The sequence below is a fragment of the Podarcis gaigeae genome, assembly GCF_964106915.1.
Source record: "Podarcis gaigeae genome assembly, chromosome: 4".
Taxonomy (NCBI): Eukaryota; Metazoa; Chordata; class Lepidosauria; order Squamata; family Lacertidae; genus Podarcis; species Podarcis gaigeae.
Genome location: NC_139677.1, coordinates 84,910,263 through 84,926,041, shown reverse-complemented (window position 1 = coordinate 84,926,041; position 15,779 = coordinate 84,910,263).

The window sequence follows — 15,779 nt, the reverse complement described above, 5'->3', positions numbered from 1 at the left end:
TGTGATAGAAATCCAACAGCAACAACAATAGGATTCTCTTCCTTCCTCTTTAATCCAAGAGTACGCAGTTCTGGCTTATCCTGCAGACCAGGCCATCTAAACTGGTATTAAACAAACTTCCTATTTCCCTACCAAGTCACTGGAAAATGAAGAAACTTGAACTGCCAACATAACTGGTTAGTTTTTGTATTCTCATTGGCCCTCATCCAAACATTCTTATGTGCAGCAGTGAGCTTTGTGGTTGTTTCAGAGGGCAAAGAGCTTCCAGCTTAGCAGATGGACTCTTCTATCAGCTTTGACAGGACTGATCTCCTGTTTGCAGGGGGAGAGAGAAAGAAAGAGAGTGCTTTTAATTAGTCCCACCTGTAGTTGTCTCTGCCTCCGGCAGCAGTTGATGTCTGAGCCATTTTTGTGCCCACAGATCACCATTTACTGGAACAGTGGGAAAAACACAGCTGCATATCCTCCAACATTTCTCCGATGAAAATAGGGACATCCCACACTTCCATAATGATAATTTTACTATTTATGCCCCACACAACTTACTCGATTGCCCCAGCCACTCTGGGCAGCTTCCAACATATATAAAAACATAATAAAATGTTAAACAGCTGTGTCATGATGATATTTTATTCTCTTGTCCTTTGTAATGTTTTATTTCGAAAGCTTTAAAATAAAATTTTAGTTTCCTGTTAATTATGTTGCCTTGACTGTATACTTTATATTTGACTTTCTTCAGAAATGTTTGGTTCTGGATTGTTTAATTGATGTTTAATATGCTGTAAACCACTTTGAGATTTTTCTTAAAAATATAAAGTGGTATAGAAATGAAAATAGTAAATAAATAAAATAAATAAACATTTTAAAAAACTTCCCTTCAGATGGCTTGGGGGGTCGGATAACTCCATACCCTTCAACATTTCCCCAATGAAAATAGGGACATCCTAAGAAAAAGTGGAATATCCCTTTTCAGGGACATCCCTGGAAAATAGGGACACTTGGAGGGTCTGGAAGCTGGAGAGAGGGTCAGTGCACAATGGCTGGTGTTTGTTTGAATCCATCAAGGCACCTATGGAAGAAACAAGACACTCTTGGGGTGTTAATGCTGTGAACCCCTCCTCCGTAGGCTCAGGTTGTATATATGTGTAAATAAACCAAAGACCAGTCTCCGCTATGCCTCATTTCCAAAAGGAAACACGAACCTTGGGCAAAGTGTCTGGAAACCCCTGGAGTCTCGCACTGTGGTTGGCGTGCAAAAATAGTATAAGGAATTCACACTGAAATGCCTTTCGAAAAGTTGTAGAGTGTTGTCAAAATGTGAACTTGGAAGGTTGAAAAAATGAGAAAGGAAGAGAAACAGACATTGACAGCTTTGCTCACCCTCACTCACAAGGTTTTTCCACTGTGGGATTATTTGGCTATAAGATGAATGAGGATAGGAGCAGACCCTGTAGATTTTTTGCTGTCCTCTGCCAAATATATTTCTTCTTCTTCCTCTTCTTCTTCTTCTTCTTCTTCTTCTTCTTCTTCTTCTTCTTCTTCTTCTTCTTCCTCTTCTTCTTCTTCTTCTTCTTCTTCTTCCCCCTTTCTTTGGCTTGTTCTCTGAGCTCTCCATCAGCACTGAAGGCAGAAATATGATTTTTATTTTTTTCTACTCCGGTACCCCTCATCCAAGGATACATAGGCTGCTGTCCTAGACGTTGCCACAGTGCCCTCTAGTGCCTTCCTAAGAGCAAAATATTTTCTTTCTATGTTGCCTCTGTCTTACTGTGTATCGCAATGTTTTGAGGCAAAAGGGATTTCTCTGCCTTGGAAGGTGGTTAACTCTCCCCCAGCGAGGTTTTTAAAGCAGAAGGCTGTTTGCCACGGCTCTCAGGGACACAGTAGTAGAAGATTCCTTCACAGGCCATGGAGCAGGGAATGGATTGGAAGCACCTGGCAAGGAATCTTTGAAGCACCTGGCAAGGAATCATAGAGTTGGAAGAGACCCCCAATGGTCATAAAGTCTAACCCCCCTGCAATGCAGGAATCTCAGCTAAAGGAAGAGAAGGTAATTTTGCCACCACTGCCTAGGGTGGGGCTTGAGCATGAGACAGGTCTCTTTCTTTTTGTTGCGTTTTATAACTTTATGGAGCTAAAAATGAAAATAAGACGTAACAGAAAAAGAAGCATCCCATAATCCCCCTCACCTCCCTAGCTCTCAGTCATACAGTTAGATTACAAGTTACTTAATAATTATTAGGCTCTTTTGTTTTGTTTTGTTTTGTTTTGTTTTGTTTTGTTTTGTTTTGTTACTTGGAGTCATCGGAAGGAGGCTGGGTGGAGTTTCGTTTCTCCATTGCAGTGGAGATTGTCAGGAGATTGTCCTACACTTGAGTAGGACCTTGGCAGAGACACATGCCCGACTGGCATGTTCTCTTCCTCTTGATCAATTGTTCGGGAGCTTCATTAGCTTTCTTCAGCCCGAACATCACAGCGACCGATGCCAACAGACATCGGCACTCTTAGGGATCCTCAGAGTCTTCGCAGCTTGTGTGACAGACTTCAGCAACTCAGCATTTTGTCTAATCTGTTTTATTTGCATATAAATACACACGGAGCACTGCAACATGGCTCCCTCTCTCTCTAGCATCAGACAGCAAAAGGACAAAGGACAATAGTCCCACTTCACGGAACACAGTAACACAAACATCCTGTCTCCATCACTTCCCACTTTGTGGAGTCAAAACATATACTGTCCTGTGATAGACAACAATCCCATGACTGCAATCGTGGAGCAGGAATTCTAACAGATACAGAAGAAAACCAACAACCTGTTCTTGTGATGCTATTTGATGCTCATACATTGATGCTATGATAGCCATATCTGTCTCTGAATGGATGGTAATTGGTCTGCCCCATGATTGTCATTAGTATATTTAATAAAAGTCCACCAAACCGTAAATAAAATCTATTTGCTTTGAGCGACATGGATGTCTTAAAAAAATATAGTTCCCTCATAGAAATGTTCCTCCATTTTTGAAGGAAGCAGTCTAATATGCAACCAACAACAGCTTGCGGGGTGGTTCGAACACCAGCACTAACTGCAGCATACTTGGTGTGACCGAGTGCTGGAGCCAATCCTGTGTCCATGTCAGTATGTCAATACAGTCCCAGCCTTGGCCCAACTGCATCCAGATAAGACCCCCTAGTCCCCACATGGAGCTATAATTTTCAGAGCAGTTTAACAGTCAATTCCTTGTCCCAGGGAACTCTGGGAATTGCAGAAATGGAGGGAGAATACTGTAGGAGTCTCCTTAAAAAAAACAGCAGAATATAATAATGAGGATAAGAAATAAGAAATGGAGGTTGAGGGAAGTCTAAAGGGAGGGAGGGGGAGAAGTTACGCAAATTGTACATTATGGATATAAGTATATTTGTGATGTGAAAAAAGAAAATCAATAAAATTAAAGAGAGAGAGAGAGAGAATAGGAGTTTCCTTACAACTTTCTTTGTGGGTAGCAACAGTTGCCTGGCAATGGAAATCTGAGAGCAGCTTTCTCAGCAAACTCTACAACATTGCTCCAATGAAAATAGGGATGTCCTATTCAATTATTATTATTATTATTATTATTATTATTATTATTATTACCCACCCATCTGATTGGGTTGCCCCAGCCACTCTGGGCAGCTTCCAACCTATATAAAAACATAACAAAACATTAAACATTAAAAAGCTTCCCTGTACAGGGCTGCCTTCATAAGTCTTATCTCTTTTGCTCGAGGGTCACATAACTCCATACCCTCCAACATTTCTCTGATGGAAATAGGGACGTCCTAAAGAAAAATGGGATATTTCGGTATCAAATCAGAAACCGGGATGGCTATTGTAAATCCGGGATTGTCCCTGGAAAATAGGGACCCTTGGAGGGTCTGCTTTCTGTTCTATGAAATGTATTGGACTATAACTAGAAGTAAATACATACTGAGCTTGATGGTTATAAAAATACAGTCAAGGCGTCTGCTATGGTGTTACTAGGCAGGGAGTTCCGAAGTCCCTGCGCCACCACAATAACAGACTGGTTTCTCACAAGAGGGGGATGAGGAAGAAGAAGAAGAGGAGGAGGAGGAGGAGGAGTTTGGATTTGATATCCTGCTTTATCACTACCCTAAGGAGTCTCAAAGCAGCTAACAATCTCCTTTCCCTTCCTCCCCCACAACAAACGCTCTGTGAGGTGAGTGGGGCTGGGGGACTTCAAAGAAGTGTGACTAGCCCAAGATCACCCAGAAGCTGCATGTGGAGGAGCGGAAACGCGAACCCGGTTCCCCAGATTACGGGTCTACCACTCTTAACCACTACACCACACTGGTATTATGGAGCACCTCTAATTGTGCCAGTTCTGCAGATCAAAGGACTGAGTTGGCATGGGGTAAGGTGATCCTGAAAGTAAACTGGTACCAAGCCTTTAAGGGCTTTATACTGTATAATAACAGTAACACCTTGGACTTGACCTGGTAGCAAAAAGACAACCAGTGGAGGCCTCTAAGCAGAGGTCTTATATGCAGAGATATGCAAACACTGGGGTTTCAGGGTGGGATACAGGTATCTGTTCTGCGGCTCCTGCTTACAACAAATCAATCAGAGCACAATCTCTGCTATTAAAACATGTTGTGAGCAGTTTTGTGCAGCGAAATAATCCCTTAAAGAAAATAAAGAAAATTAATTTCAGTAGTGTTATTTAAGACTGCAATCTTATATATTCTTTTCTGGAAGCAAGCCCTGTTGAATATATTGGGACCTACTTCAGAGTAAATGTGCACAACCCCCAGCTTGGATAGTCCTAAAGATGCTACAGAACCAATACTGTTAACATTTCTATTGTTAGTAGTTATCAGAAATACTCATGTCTACCCACTAGAGGACACCATCCCATAAGCTTAGAGAAGCAAAACCAAGTGAAATGGCAGCTCGTGTTGCATTTACTCCTCCACCTCCCTTAAATCCCTACAAGTTTGCTGGTGAAAATGGGCAGAGTCCAGGCAAATGAAGCTCTTGGGAACAGAATTGATTTCAAGAGGAGAGATTTTGAGCAGATGCTATTTTCTCCTGTTGAGATCAAGCGTACTTAACAACCGTTTCATCTGATCTTGCTTATTACTTAATTTGTTATCCGTTGAGCAAAAGTGAGAAGGCTCCCTTCATTATCAAAAATTCTTCTTTCTTTAGTAGGGTCTGTTTTCAATTTTATCATAGAAGCAGCAATCTAGCCCAGGGGTGTCCAACTTCCAAGAGAATGTGATCTACTTGTTGTTGTTGTTGTTTAGTCGTTTAGTCGTGTCCAGAGCACGCCAGGCACTCCTGTCTTCCACTGCCTCCCTCAGTTTGGTCAGACTCATGCTGGTAGCTTCGAGAACACTGTCCAACCATCTCGTCCTCTGTCATCCCCTTCTCCTTGTGCCCTCCATCTTTCCCAACATCAGGGTCTTTTCCAGGGAGTCTTCTCTTCTCATGAGGTGGCCAAAGTATTGGAGCCTCAGCTTCACGATCTGTCCTTCCAGTGGGCTGATTTCCTTAAGAATGGAGAGGTTTGATCTTCCTCCAGTCCATGGGACTCTCAAGAGTCTCCTCCAGCACTATAATTCAAAAGCATCAATTCTTCTATTGATGTCATCTACTATCACTATAAAAAAGTGTCAGTGCTCTACCCATTGGATTGAACATAGTTGTTGAGCTTTTTGTGGGGAGGCTTCACCAAAGTTGTTGAAATATTTTTAGCGGGAGAGACCAGAGTTGTTGAGCTTTTGGGGGGAGGATGAGCCAAAGTTGTTGAGCTCTTTTATTTTTATTTTTTCAAATGGGGGAGTTTCGATCAATGGAGATCACATGATCAACCAGGGACAGCCTGTGATCGACTGGTGGGTAGCGATCGACTGGTTGGACAGGCCTGATCTAGCCCATTCTGTGTTAATTGGATGGTGGATAGCTTGGTCTCAATGCAGCTGAGGAATCTCCAAAGTGAGGCTGCCACGAGTCCCATTCAGCCGTTTAAGCCAAACCCACCATATCTTCTTTATTTTTTGAAATATTTAAGCTTTCATAAAAATGCAGCAAGGCAATATGCAGCATACGAATTACAATAAGATAAATAAAAACATCAATAAAACATTGGGGGGAATCAATAAATAAGGATTGTTAAAAGAAAAAAACACTACACATTGAAAATGCTTCTGTTTTTCGGAGACTTCTCGAAGAAGGAAGGAATTTTCTTTTTCCTTGTCTCAATCTTCAAACACTTTGACTGCATTTGGCATCCATATTACAGAAATCAAATAGGTACAGCTGTGATGATTAATTGAAACAATGGGACTGGTGGTATGTGTTGAGTGTACTACCATTTTGTGTGTGTGACAGCTACTTCATGTCCCACTCCAAATGTCCCAGAATGGGGCAATGTGCAAAGTCCAGTGCATGCTGGGAAAATTAAACGGCAGCAACCCAGAGGCAACTGGTGAAATCTGTTACGATATAGAAGCAATGCAGCTGCAAACTGCTAGCTTGAAAAGTAAACATGATGGGAATGTTGTGACTGTCCGTGGGGAACAGAGGGACAGTCAGCTCACAGGGCAATGCACCGGAATTAGCTCAGAGTGTAATATGAGCTCTTCCTCTTGTTCCTGTACAGGAAGTACAGGAGGTGTTTGTCTCTCGACTGCTGGAGCTTGAAGAGAGCAGTCATGTTTTCTGTAATGCTGCAAAGACAGAAATAAAGGGATGTAAATACGTTTCTGTCTATCTCTTTCCCCTGCCGGGGGGGGCAGGAAAGAGGAGGGGTGTTCTTCTCATGCTGAGAAGAATCGCCTAACGCGACCTAGCCTGGATCTTGCTGGGGAATGCAGCCAGGGAGGTCAACAGGAAAGCAAGCCGGGTGCCTGGGAGTGCTGCCAGTTACTCCTGATATAGGCTTGATTTCCGACAAAATCTGCTCCCTTGTCAGTGTCACAGATGAGACCGACGCTTCAAAGAGTGGTGCAACTACAGGTATGTAGCTGAATCTATCCTGTTGGGTTTGAAAATCCTTTCCGTTGAAAACAAAAAGCTCTCTCTAGAGAATTTGACTTCTCAGTATATTCATGTGATTATCTAACCAGCTTGATGACAGCCTGTTTTTAAGTTAATGGTTAATGTTCAGAGCCCACTCAGAGGAACTTGGAATCAATTCATACACTTCTCCAAGTGTCTTTCTAATGAGAACATTTTATTTATGCTCTCAAATGGATGTGGTTACTCATCATTTCAGGCACTGCTAGGATTGTACTAAGATGTCACATTGGTAAAGGTAAAAGGTAAAGGACCCCTGGAGGGTTAAGTCTAGTCAAAGGCAACTATGGGGTGTGGCACCCATCTTGCTTCAGGCTGAGGGAGCCGGTGTTTGTCCACAGACAGCTTTTCATGTGGCCAGCATGACTAAACTGCTTCTGGAGCAATGGAATACCTTGATGGAAGCCAGAACGCATGGAAACTCCGGTTACTTTCCCACCGCAGCAGTACCTATTTTTCTCCTTGCACTGGTGTTAGGTTGGCAGAAGCTGGGACAGAGCAACGGGAGCTCATCCCATCATGCAGAATCAAACTGCAAGCTGAAGAGGGAGCAGGTGGAGCTGTCATATTGATATAACCCATCTCTGCTGCCTGCCAAGGAAATCCAGTAAGCAGGCAAAACCTAGAAGCCTACAGATCTGCAAAGCAATATTACCCCTTCCTTGTTATTGTTTCATGAACGACAACCCTTTGCAAGGCCGCTGACTGATATGCTCTTGTAATGCACCCTTCCTGTTTTCCCAGCATAGCAATGATGTTGTTTGCTGAATGACTCGTTTGCTGAAAGCGAGAAGAAAAGAAAATAATGCTTTTAATGTTGTCCATTCAAACACCAAAAGCCTGTGTAGGCAAGCAGCAGAATCAAATTGGAAAGCTTCATATAAATATTATTTTAAAAGTGGGGGTGGATGTTGTTGTTTTTTAAAAAATACTTTATTGTCACTTGTACAACTTGTATACAGTGAGATTACAGGAGGATCTCCCACTCAGCTCTCTTAGTCTTAATTTCCCTCGTTTTATGGAAAAGTGGGATAGATATAAGATATATGTTCAAAAATACAGTAAAGGTTCGCTATCTATGCTAGCATTCGATTGACGTTGGAGAGAGACTGAGTTTGAGAAATAAGACCAAGGGTACATATTGATATAGGAATGTATTAGCTAAAATGTAAAGAAATATACAATAATAAGAGTTCATTTGTAAAAAAGGAATATACAATGGGATAGACAGGAAGTCCAAAGTGTTGGTACATATATGATTTTGGAATAGTTTTTTGTCCTTGTGTTTATTTTTTTTAGGTATATAAACTTAGTATATAAACTTTGTATACATGCTGAAAATTATAATAAGCCTTGTGATGTAATATGATGACGTTTACCGATGTAACATAAGAATGTTAATAAATAAATAAAACTCAAAAGAAGAAGAAGAAAGAAGTACTTTCTTTTATCTGTCCTGAATCTTTCAACATACTAGTGTTATGAGAGAGGGAGAAAAAGCTTTTCTCTATCTAATTTATCCATGCCAGGCATAATTTCATACACTTCTATCATGTCACCTCTCGCTCACCTTTCCCCTAAACTAGAATGTCTCAGAAACTGCAAAACTGCAACCTTTCTTTTGGGTTCCATGTCTGAATGCTCCCAACCACCAAACCCCACCCCTCAAATCCTCTGCACACAGCAACAAGCACATCAAGGAGAAAAGCATTCTGAATCCTTCTCCTTAACATGCTGATTTTCTAGGTGTAGGATTGTCTTTCGCAGGGGAACATTAAAATATAAACTAATAAACACACCATTATACTATTTAAACTTGCATATTCTAGGGAAATGTATGATAATTGATTGTGCTGTTTGTATACTCAGTGTTGATTTGACAAGTTCTGGCAAGAAGTTGTTTTTAGATCTCGATATCTATGGCTGCAATCTAGCTGGGAGTAAACCTCTCTGAATTCAGTAGGACTTACTTCTGAGTAGATGTGGTTATCATTGTCCTGTACATTTCCCACCCACCCCTTGTTGGGCCACATGTGGGGGATCAAGTTTCAACAGGGCTCAAGTTTCAACAGCCATCAGGATGCATGACAAAGAGGGTAGAAAGAATAAGGAAAGGAAGAGCAAATGTCCTTTAAGAAAGAGGGGAGAAAATTAGCAAGAAGAAGAAGAAGAGAAGAGTTTGGATTTGATATCCCGCCTTTCACTCCCCTTCAGGAGTCTCAAAGCGGCTAACAATCTCCTTTCCCTTCCTCCCCCACAACAAACACTCTGTGGGGTGAGTGGGGCTGAGAGACTTCAGAGAAGTGTGACTGTCCCAAGGTCACCCAGCAGCTGCATGTGGAGGAGCGGAGACGCGAACCCGGTTCACCAGATTACGAGACTACCGCTCTTAACCACTACACCACACTGGCTTTAGAAGATTTAGAAGAATACGCATTTTTTATTGCTAAAAAGAATTTGAACAAAAATGCAGCCAAGTTCCGGAAACCAAATAGGAATGTTAAAAACTCCTTTTAAAATAGGAAAACAAGGTACAGTAGTTTTCTTCTCATACTGAAGACTCTGGGATGTATGTCTAAGAAAGTAACAGAAAAATACAATGCATTGCCTTTGGCCTTCACAACTAAGACTCCAGGATCTTAAAACCAACCATCTATTGAAATGACAAGCCCCAAAATAATTGTGCATGGGGCTTAAAAGCTCCCATAAAAGCAAGCAGAAAATTGATGACAATTACTTGTGAATGGCAGGTACACTCTCCCACTCAGTGTGGGGGCAGAAGATATGGAAATTTAGCTCATCATTCCCCTTTGTTTCATGGATCTTGTTCATCAGATCTTCTATGAACTCATGAACGATAGGGGCTTTTAACTGAACAAGTGAAAGAAGTTATGACTACTATGTAGTTATGCCTATTCTGCCCCCCCCCCGCCCACTGCCCCACCATGGTATAAGTTGTTATTCTTTTCCCTGAATGAAATGTCCTGGCACTTCTTCCTTGGGAAAATATGGACGGAGGCATTAACTGAGGCAGCGTTTATGTCATGTGTGGTGTGTGTGTGTGTGTGTGTGTGTGTGTGTGTGTGTGTATGTGTGTGCGCGTGATGAGTGACAAATCCCATACATATGAGGCTCTCTTAAAGAGAAGTGGAGCTACTTGAGGGAAAGGAGGCGATGTTGGCTCTGAACAACTAGTCCTCCTCCAGCATTTCACCTCACCAGGTGTTCCAGCAAATAAATATTTCATTATCTGAAAATAATGACGTTCTATAGATCCATGAAGAAAAGAGGTGGCCTTGGCTCTGGGCCATATGTACTTTTGAGTCTCAGAAATACAGTGGTACCTCAGGTTAAGTACTTAATTCATTCTGGAGGTCCGTTCTTAACCTGAAACTGTTCTTAACCTGAAGCACCACTTTAGCTAATGGGGCCTCCTGCTGCTGCCACACCACCGGAGCACAATTTCTGTTCTCATCCTGAAGCAAAGTTCTTAACCTGAGTTACTATTTCTGGGTTAGCGGCGTCTGTAACCTGAAGCGTATGTAACCTGAAGCGTATGTAACCCGAGGTACCACTGTACATGGACTTTCTCAGAAATACACTAAGAAAGGAGTGAGTGTACAAAAGAGAGTAGCAGAAAGTGACAATTGATCCGCTCATCAAAAACCATCAAAACAAATAATCTGTCACCCTAAATGGAACAGTTTTGATCCCAATTTTCCCCAGCTTTTGGGATTATCCCCATATCAGACAAACCCAAGTTTACAGAGGGAAAGCATCAAGATTGGTGTCATCTGAGAGCTAACATCATGTGGAATATACAAATTAAATGGAAACACAAACAGCGGCAAACACGCAGTAAACTCTGGCTTGGACAAACCTTAGGTTTCCTTCCTTTCAGCCTAATGTGCATCCTGGGGAGGCTGTAAGCATAAAAGGATATAAAGATCAATTGGTATCTGTTCTTTATATAGTTCAGATTATGTCTGAAAGAGATCAAAGTTGTAGAACACGGTTTTTAAAGGGCTGCTATCCCCTGCAGATGTTACAATCTCCTCTGACATGATTATTCACTGATAACAATGTTTCTTCCCAGAAGTAATGACATTGATTAGATCTGAGTGTCTATAAGGCTTTCTTTTGGTGATTTTCCCCTCCTGCTGATTCCCCCCTTTTAAACTCAGGCAAGGCGATTAAACCTGACTCATCTATAAAACACAGGCACAAAAACACAGGGCTCACATGCTTGCTTTGCTTGAATAGAACGCTAACTATCTTACCACATTTATAGATTACCAAATAGAACAGCTACCTTAAAAAAAAGAAGAAGAACTGGAACAAGCTGTTTTTTAAAATAAGTAATCAGTTTCATGCAATCTTTCCATGTACTCTTTAAAAAAAGCTATTAGGGCACTTATTCTGAAAAGGGTTTCCTATTTTATGGGTTTTTGTCAAACCATTTTTTCACTGAGGACCAAAAGAATTGAAGCAGGAATAGTGGTACCTCAGGTTAAGAACATAATTCGTTCTGGAGGTCTGTTCTTAACCTGAAACTGTTCTTAACCTGAAGCACCACTTTAGCTAATGGGGCCTCCCACTGCTGCCGCGCTGCCGGAGCACGATTTCTGTTCTCATCCTGAAGCAAAGTTCTTAACCCGAGGTACTATTTCTGCATTAGCGGAGTCTGTAACCTGAAGCGTCTGTAACCTGAAGCGTCTGTAACCTGAGGTACCACTGTATACACCTGTCCTCACATTTTTTCATTCCCAGTACAGTGGTACCTCAGGTTACATACGCTTCAGGTTACATTTGGATAGAAACTGTTTCTCAGGCGGCTAGTCCTAGTCTTTATAACCCTGTACCTTCTTCCAGAAGGCAGAAGCTGAAAGAGATAATTTCCGGGGTGTGTACTATCCTGCACTATCTCTGCAGCTTTCTTATGACACCTGGAAGCATAGATTTGATCCAAGGTGGGAAGAGTGCACCCAATTATTCTCTAGTCTTTACAACCCTGGACAGCATTGTTTTTCTCCTGACTGTGCAGCTCCCAAACCACACACAGGGACCACACAATGTGCTGCAGCTAGAGGCTGTGGGTGGGGGAAGTGTTACTGTTTAAAACAAAGTTTCCAATTTGAAATCTTTCTAATCATATTTTGCAATATGATTGCGACAGAAACTCTTTAGAAAAAGAAAAACGAGGCAGGCCAGTGTGGTGTAGTGGTTAAAAGTGGTAGTCTCGTAATCTGGGGAACCGGGTTCAAGTCTCCGCTCCTCCACATGCAACTGCTGGGTGACCTTGGGCCAGTCACACTTCTCTGAAGTCTCTCAGCCCCACTCACCTCACAGAGTGTTTGTTATGGGGGAGGAAGGGAAAGGAGAATGTTAGCCGCTTTGAGACTCCTTAAAGGGAGTGAAAGGCGGGATATCAAATCCAAACTCTTCTTCTTCTTCTTCTGCATAAAAGAGGAAACCATTGCATCCAGGAACCAAATTATTCATGGCTTATGGAGCCTTCCAGGAACTCATGAGGGGAAAGTGTTAGAATTATTAATGTGCAGAATACGTAAACAGGGATGAGAGATATTCTGCTCACGGGAAGGCTGCTGTTGTGGAAAATGAATATACTCTGTGTCAGGGTCAAGCGCAGCATATAATATCCTTTCCAAATAGCCAGCTGACTGGACGCTCTTACATATCTGTCGTTACACAACTTTACATTTGATGCACAACTGCAACAAATCAACCAAAGTTCAGCACTTTCAAATCCCTTTGATTTCAGCTGGAGCATATAGAACCATAGAGTTGTAGCATTGGAAGGGACCCTGAGGATCATCTAGTCCAACTCTCGCAATGCAGGAATCTCAACTAGATGGTACATGACAGATGACCAACCAAGCGCTGCTTTAAAATCTCCTAGGAAGGAAGAAGAAGAAGAAGAAGAAGAAGAAGAAGAAGAAGAAGAAGAAGAAGAAGAAGAGTTTGGATTTGATATCCTGCTTTATCACTACCCTAAGGAGTCTCAAAGCGGCTAACATTCTCCTTTCCCTTCCTCCCCCACAACAAACACTCTGTGAGGTGAGTGGGGCTGAGAGACTTCAAAGAAGTGTGACTGGCCCAAGGTCACCCAGCAGCTGCATGTGGAGGAGCGGAGACGCGAACCCGGTTCCCCAGATTACGAGTCCACCGCTCTTAGAGTCTCAAGGGAGTCCATTCCACTGTTTGAACAGCTCTTACTGTCAGAAAGTTCTTCATGATGTTTAGTCAAAATCCCCTTTCTTGTAACTTGAAACCATTGGTTTGAGTCCTACCTTCTAGAGCAGGGGAAAACAAGCTTGCTCTCTCTTCCATGTGACAGTCCTTGAGATCGTTGAAGATGCCTATCGTATCTCCTCACAGTCTCCTGATGAGAATCCCTTCAATTCCTTCATCTACATCATTTACATCATCTGATAGGAAGTGCCTACAGAGGGTGGTGAATACAGCACAAGATATTATGGGCTGTCCTGTGAATCCGCTGGATGAAATAGCGGAAGAACGTTGCCTCAGGAGAGTGAGGAAAATTCTCAGGGATGATTCACACCCTGGCTGGCACTGATCTCCTGCCCTCAGGCAGAAGACATAGAAGCATGATTAGTCGCACCAACTGGGTAAAGAACAGCTTCTATCCGTGGGCTGTTAGGCTGCTGTATGACAAGATAACAACAGGGCAACTGACTTTCGGGTTTGGTGGGTGTGCGTCAGTAAACGAGGGAAATTAAGACTAAGTGGGGGGTGCTCATGTAATCTCACTGTATACAAGTTGTACAAGTGACAATAAAGTATTTCAGTTTATAAAGATGTTGAACAACAACGAGCCCAGGATAGACCCCTGTGCCACCCATCACTTGTCACTTTTTCCCAGGAGGACAAGCAACCATTAGTGAGCACTCTTTGTGTTTGTTCAGCCAGCCAGCTACAAATCCACCTAACCATTACCTTATCCAGCCCACAATTTGCCAGCTTCTCCGCAATAATATCATGGGGGGGGGGCTTTGTGAAATAAAGATACACCACATCCACAGCATTCCCCTGATCCACCAAGCTTGTAGCTCTATAAGAAAGAAAGAAAGAAAGAAAGAAAGAAAGAAAGAAAGAAAGAAAGGAAGGAAGGAAGGAAGGAAGGAAGGAAGGAAGGAAGGAAGGAGATTTGTCTTGCATGACTTGTTTTTGAGAAACCCATTCTGGCTCCTAGTAATCACAGTATCCTTTTCTAAGTGCTCACAGACTCTGTTCTAGGACCTTTCCTGGTGTCAATGTCAAGTTCACCAGTCAGTAGTTTCTTGGATCTTCTTAGGCCTGCCATGAAATGGATAGTACCTGAAAGTGTTAAAATTTGGTTGGATTGCATCTATACTATGGGACCCTGAACTTCATGGAAGTACAATGTGATAATAAAACAAAGACACTCTCTAATCGCCCTAATTCAATGGTGTATACTGAAGCAAATGCAGTCATATATCCCAAGAATATACATTAGTGCAGATGTCACCAACAAATCTGTGCTGGAAGAGAGTGTTCGACAACATGGGTCAGGTGACACTAAAAGCCAGACTTCTCATTGAGGCCATTTGGGCCTCTGTAACATGGGTGACAGAGTGCTCCTCTCAGTGATTGAAGTGGGCTTGAGTTGTCCGGAGCTTTGTGTATGAATACAAGAACATTGAACCAGTCCTGGTAGGATATGGGCAGCTAATACAGATGTTTTAGCAGAAGTGTCACATGCTGTCACACAATATAAAGGGACAGAATTGCAAGGGCTTAGATTACAGAGGCTATTAAGTGTATTTCATAGTCCTCAAAATACAGCTCTGTGGAAGTATTTGTGTAAGAGATTGCCACTGGAAATTATATAGAATGGCTTGCTTTGCAACACACTCAAATCACTGTCACCTTTCATCCATGACAACCAAAACCAGAGAAACAAATACTTTCATTATTTTAAGACCTATTTCCCAATCCTGGCATGAGTTTAAGCGCTCTAATTTGTGCTTTTCTAATGCTGTCAGCAGATGTTTGCTTTTTTTAACAAAGAACATTTTATTATTTGATGCTGGTTTCATTGATACACAAGGGACCGTAATTGTAGGGTGTTTTGATAGATGAGCTATCTACCTTGACAAGGAACACAGAAATGCAGTAGCAGCATGCTTTAAGATTATAGTATAATTATTCCCACATTCTGAAAATAACCCAGAGACAGGAGGTTGTCTCAAGTGGCAAAACGTCCCAGACAAGAAATGGTGAGGGGAGTCTTCAGTTAACAATAACCACCAGGTCTTCAATTAATACAGCTTCCCATGTCATCTAAATGTGGAAAGTATGGTTAACGGTTTCTGAACAAGCCAAGATATTATGCCATTGTTTGAGTTGGGCTAGTATCATGTCTTATTCCAAAGCTGCTAACCATAGTTTCACAGTTCAGACAAAATGAGAAACTATAGTTAATGAAGTACTTCCTGGTTTGTTGCTTACATTGTAAATGAAAGATTTTCTTATTTGCTGACTCACGCAAAGAGAAGAACAAGGAGGCTGCACACAAAGTCAAAAAGATTGCTCATATCTCGACATTTCAAACTGAAGCTACGGTAGGTAAAGGTAAAGGTACCCCTGCCCGTACGGGCCAGTCTTGACAGACTCTGGGGTTGTGCGCCCATCTCAC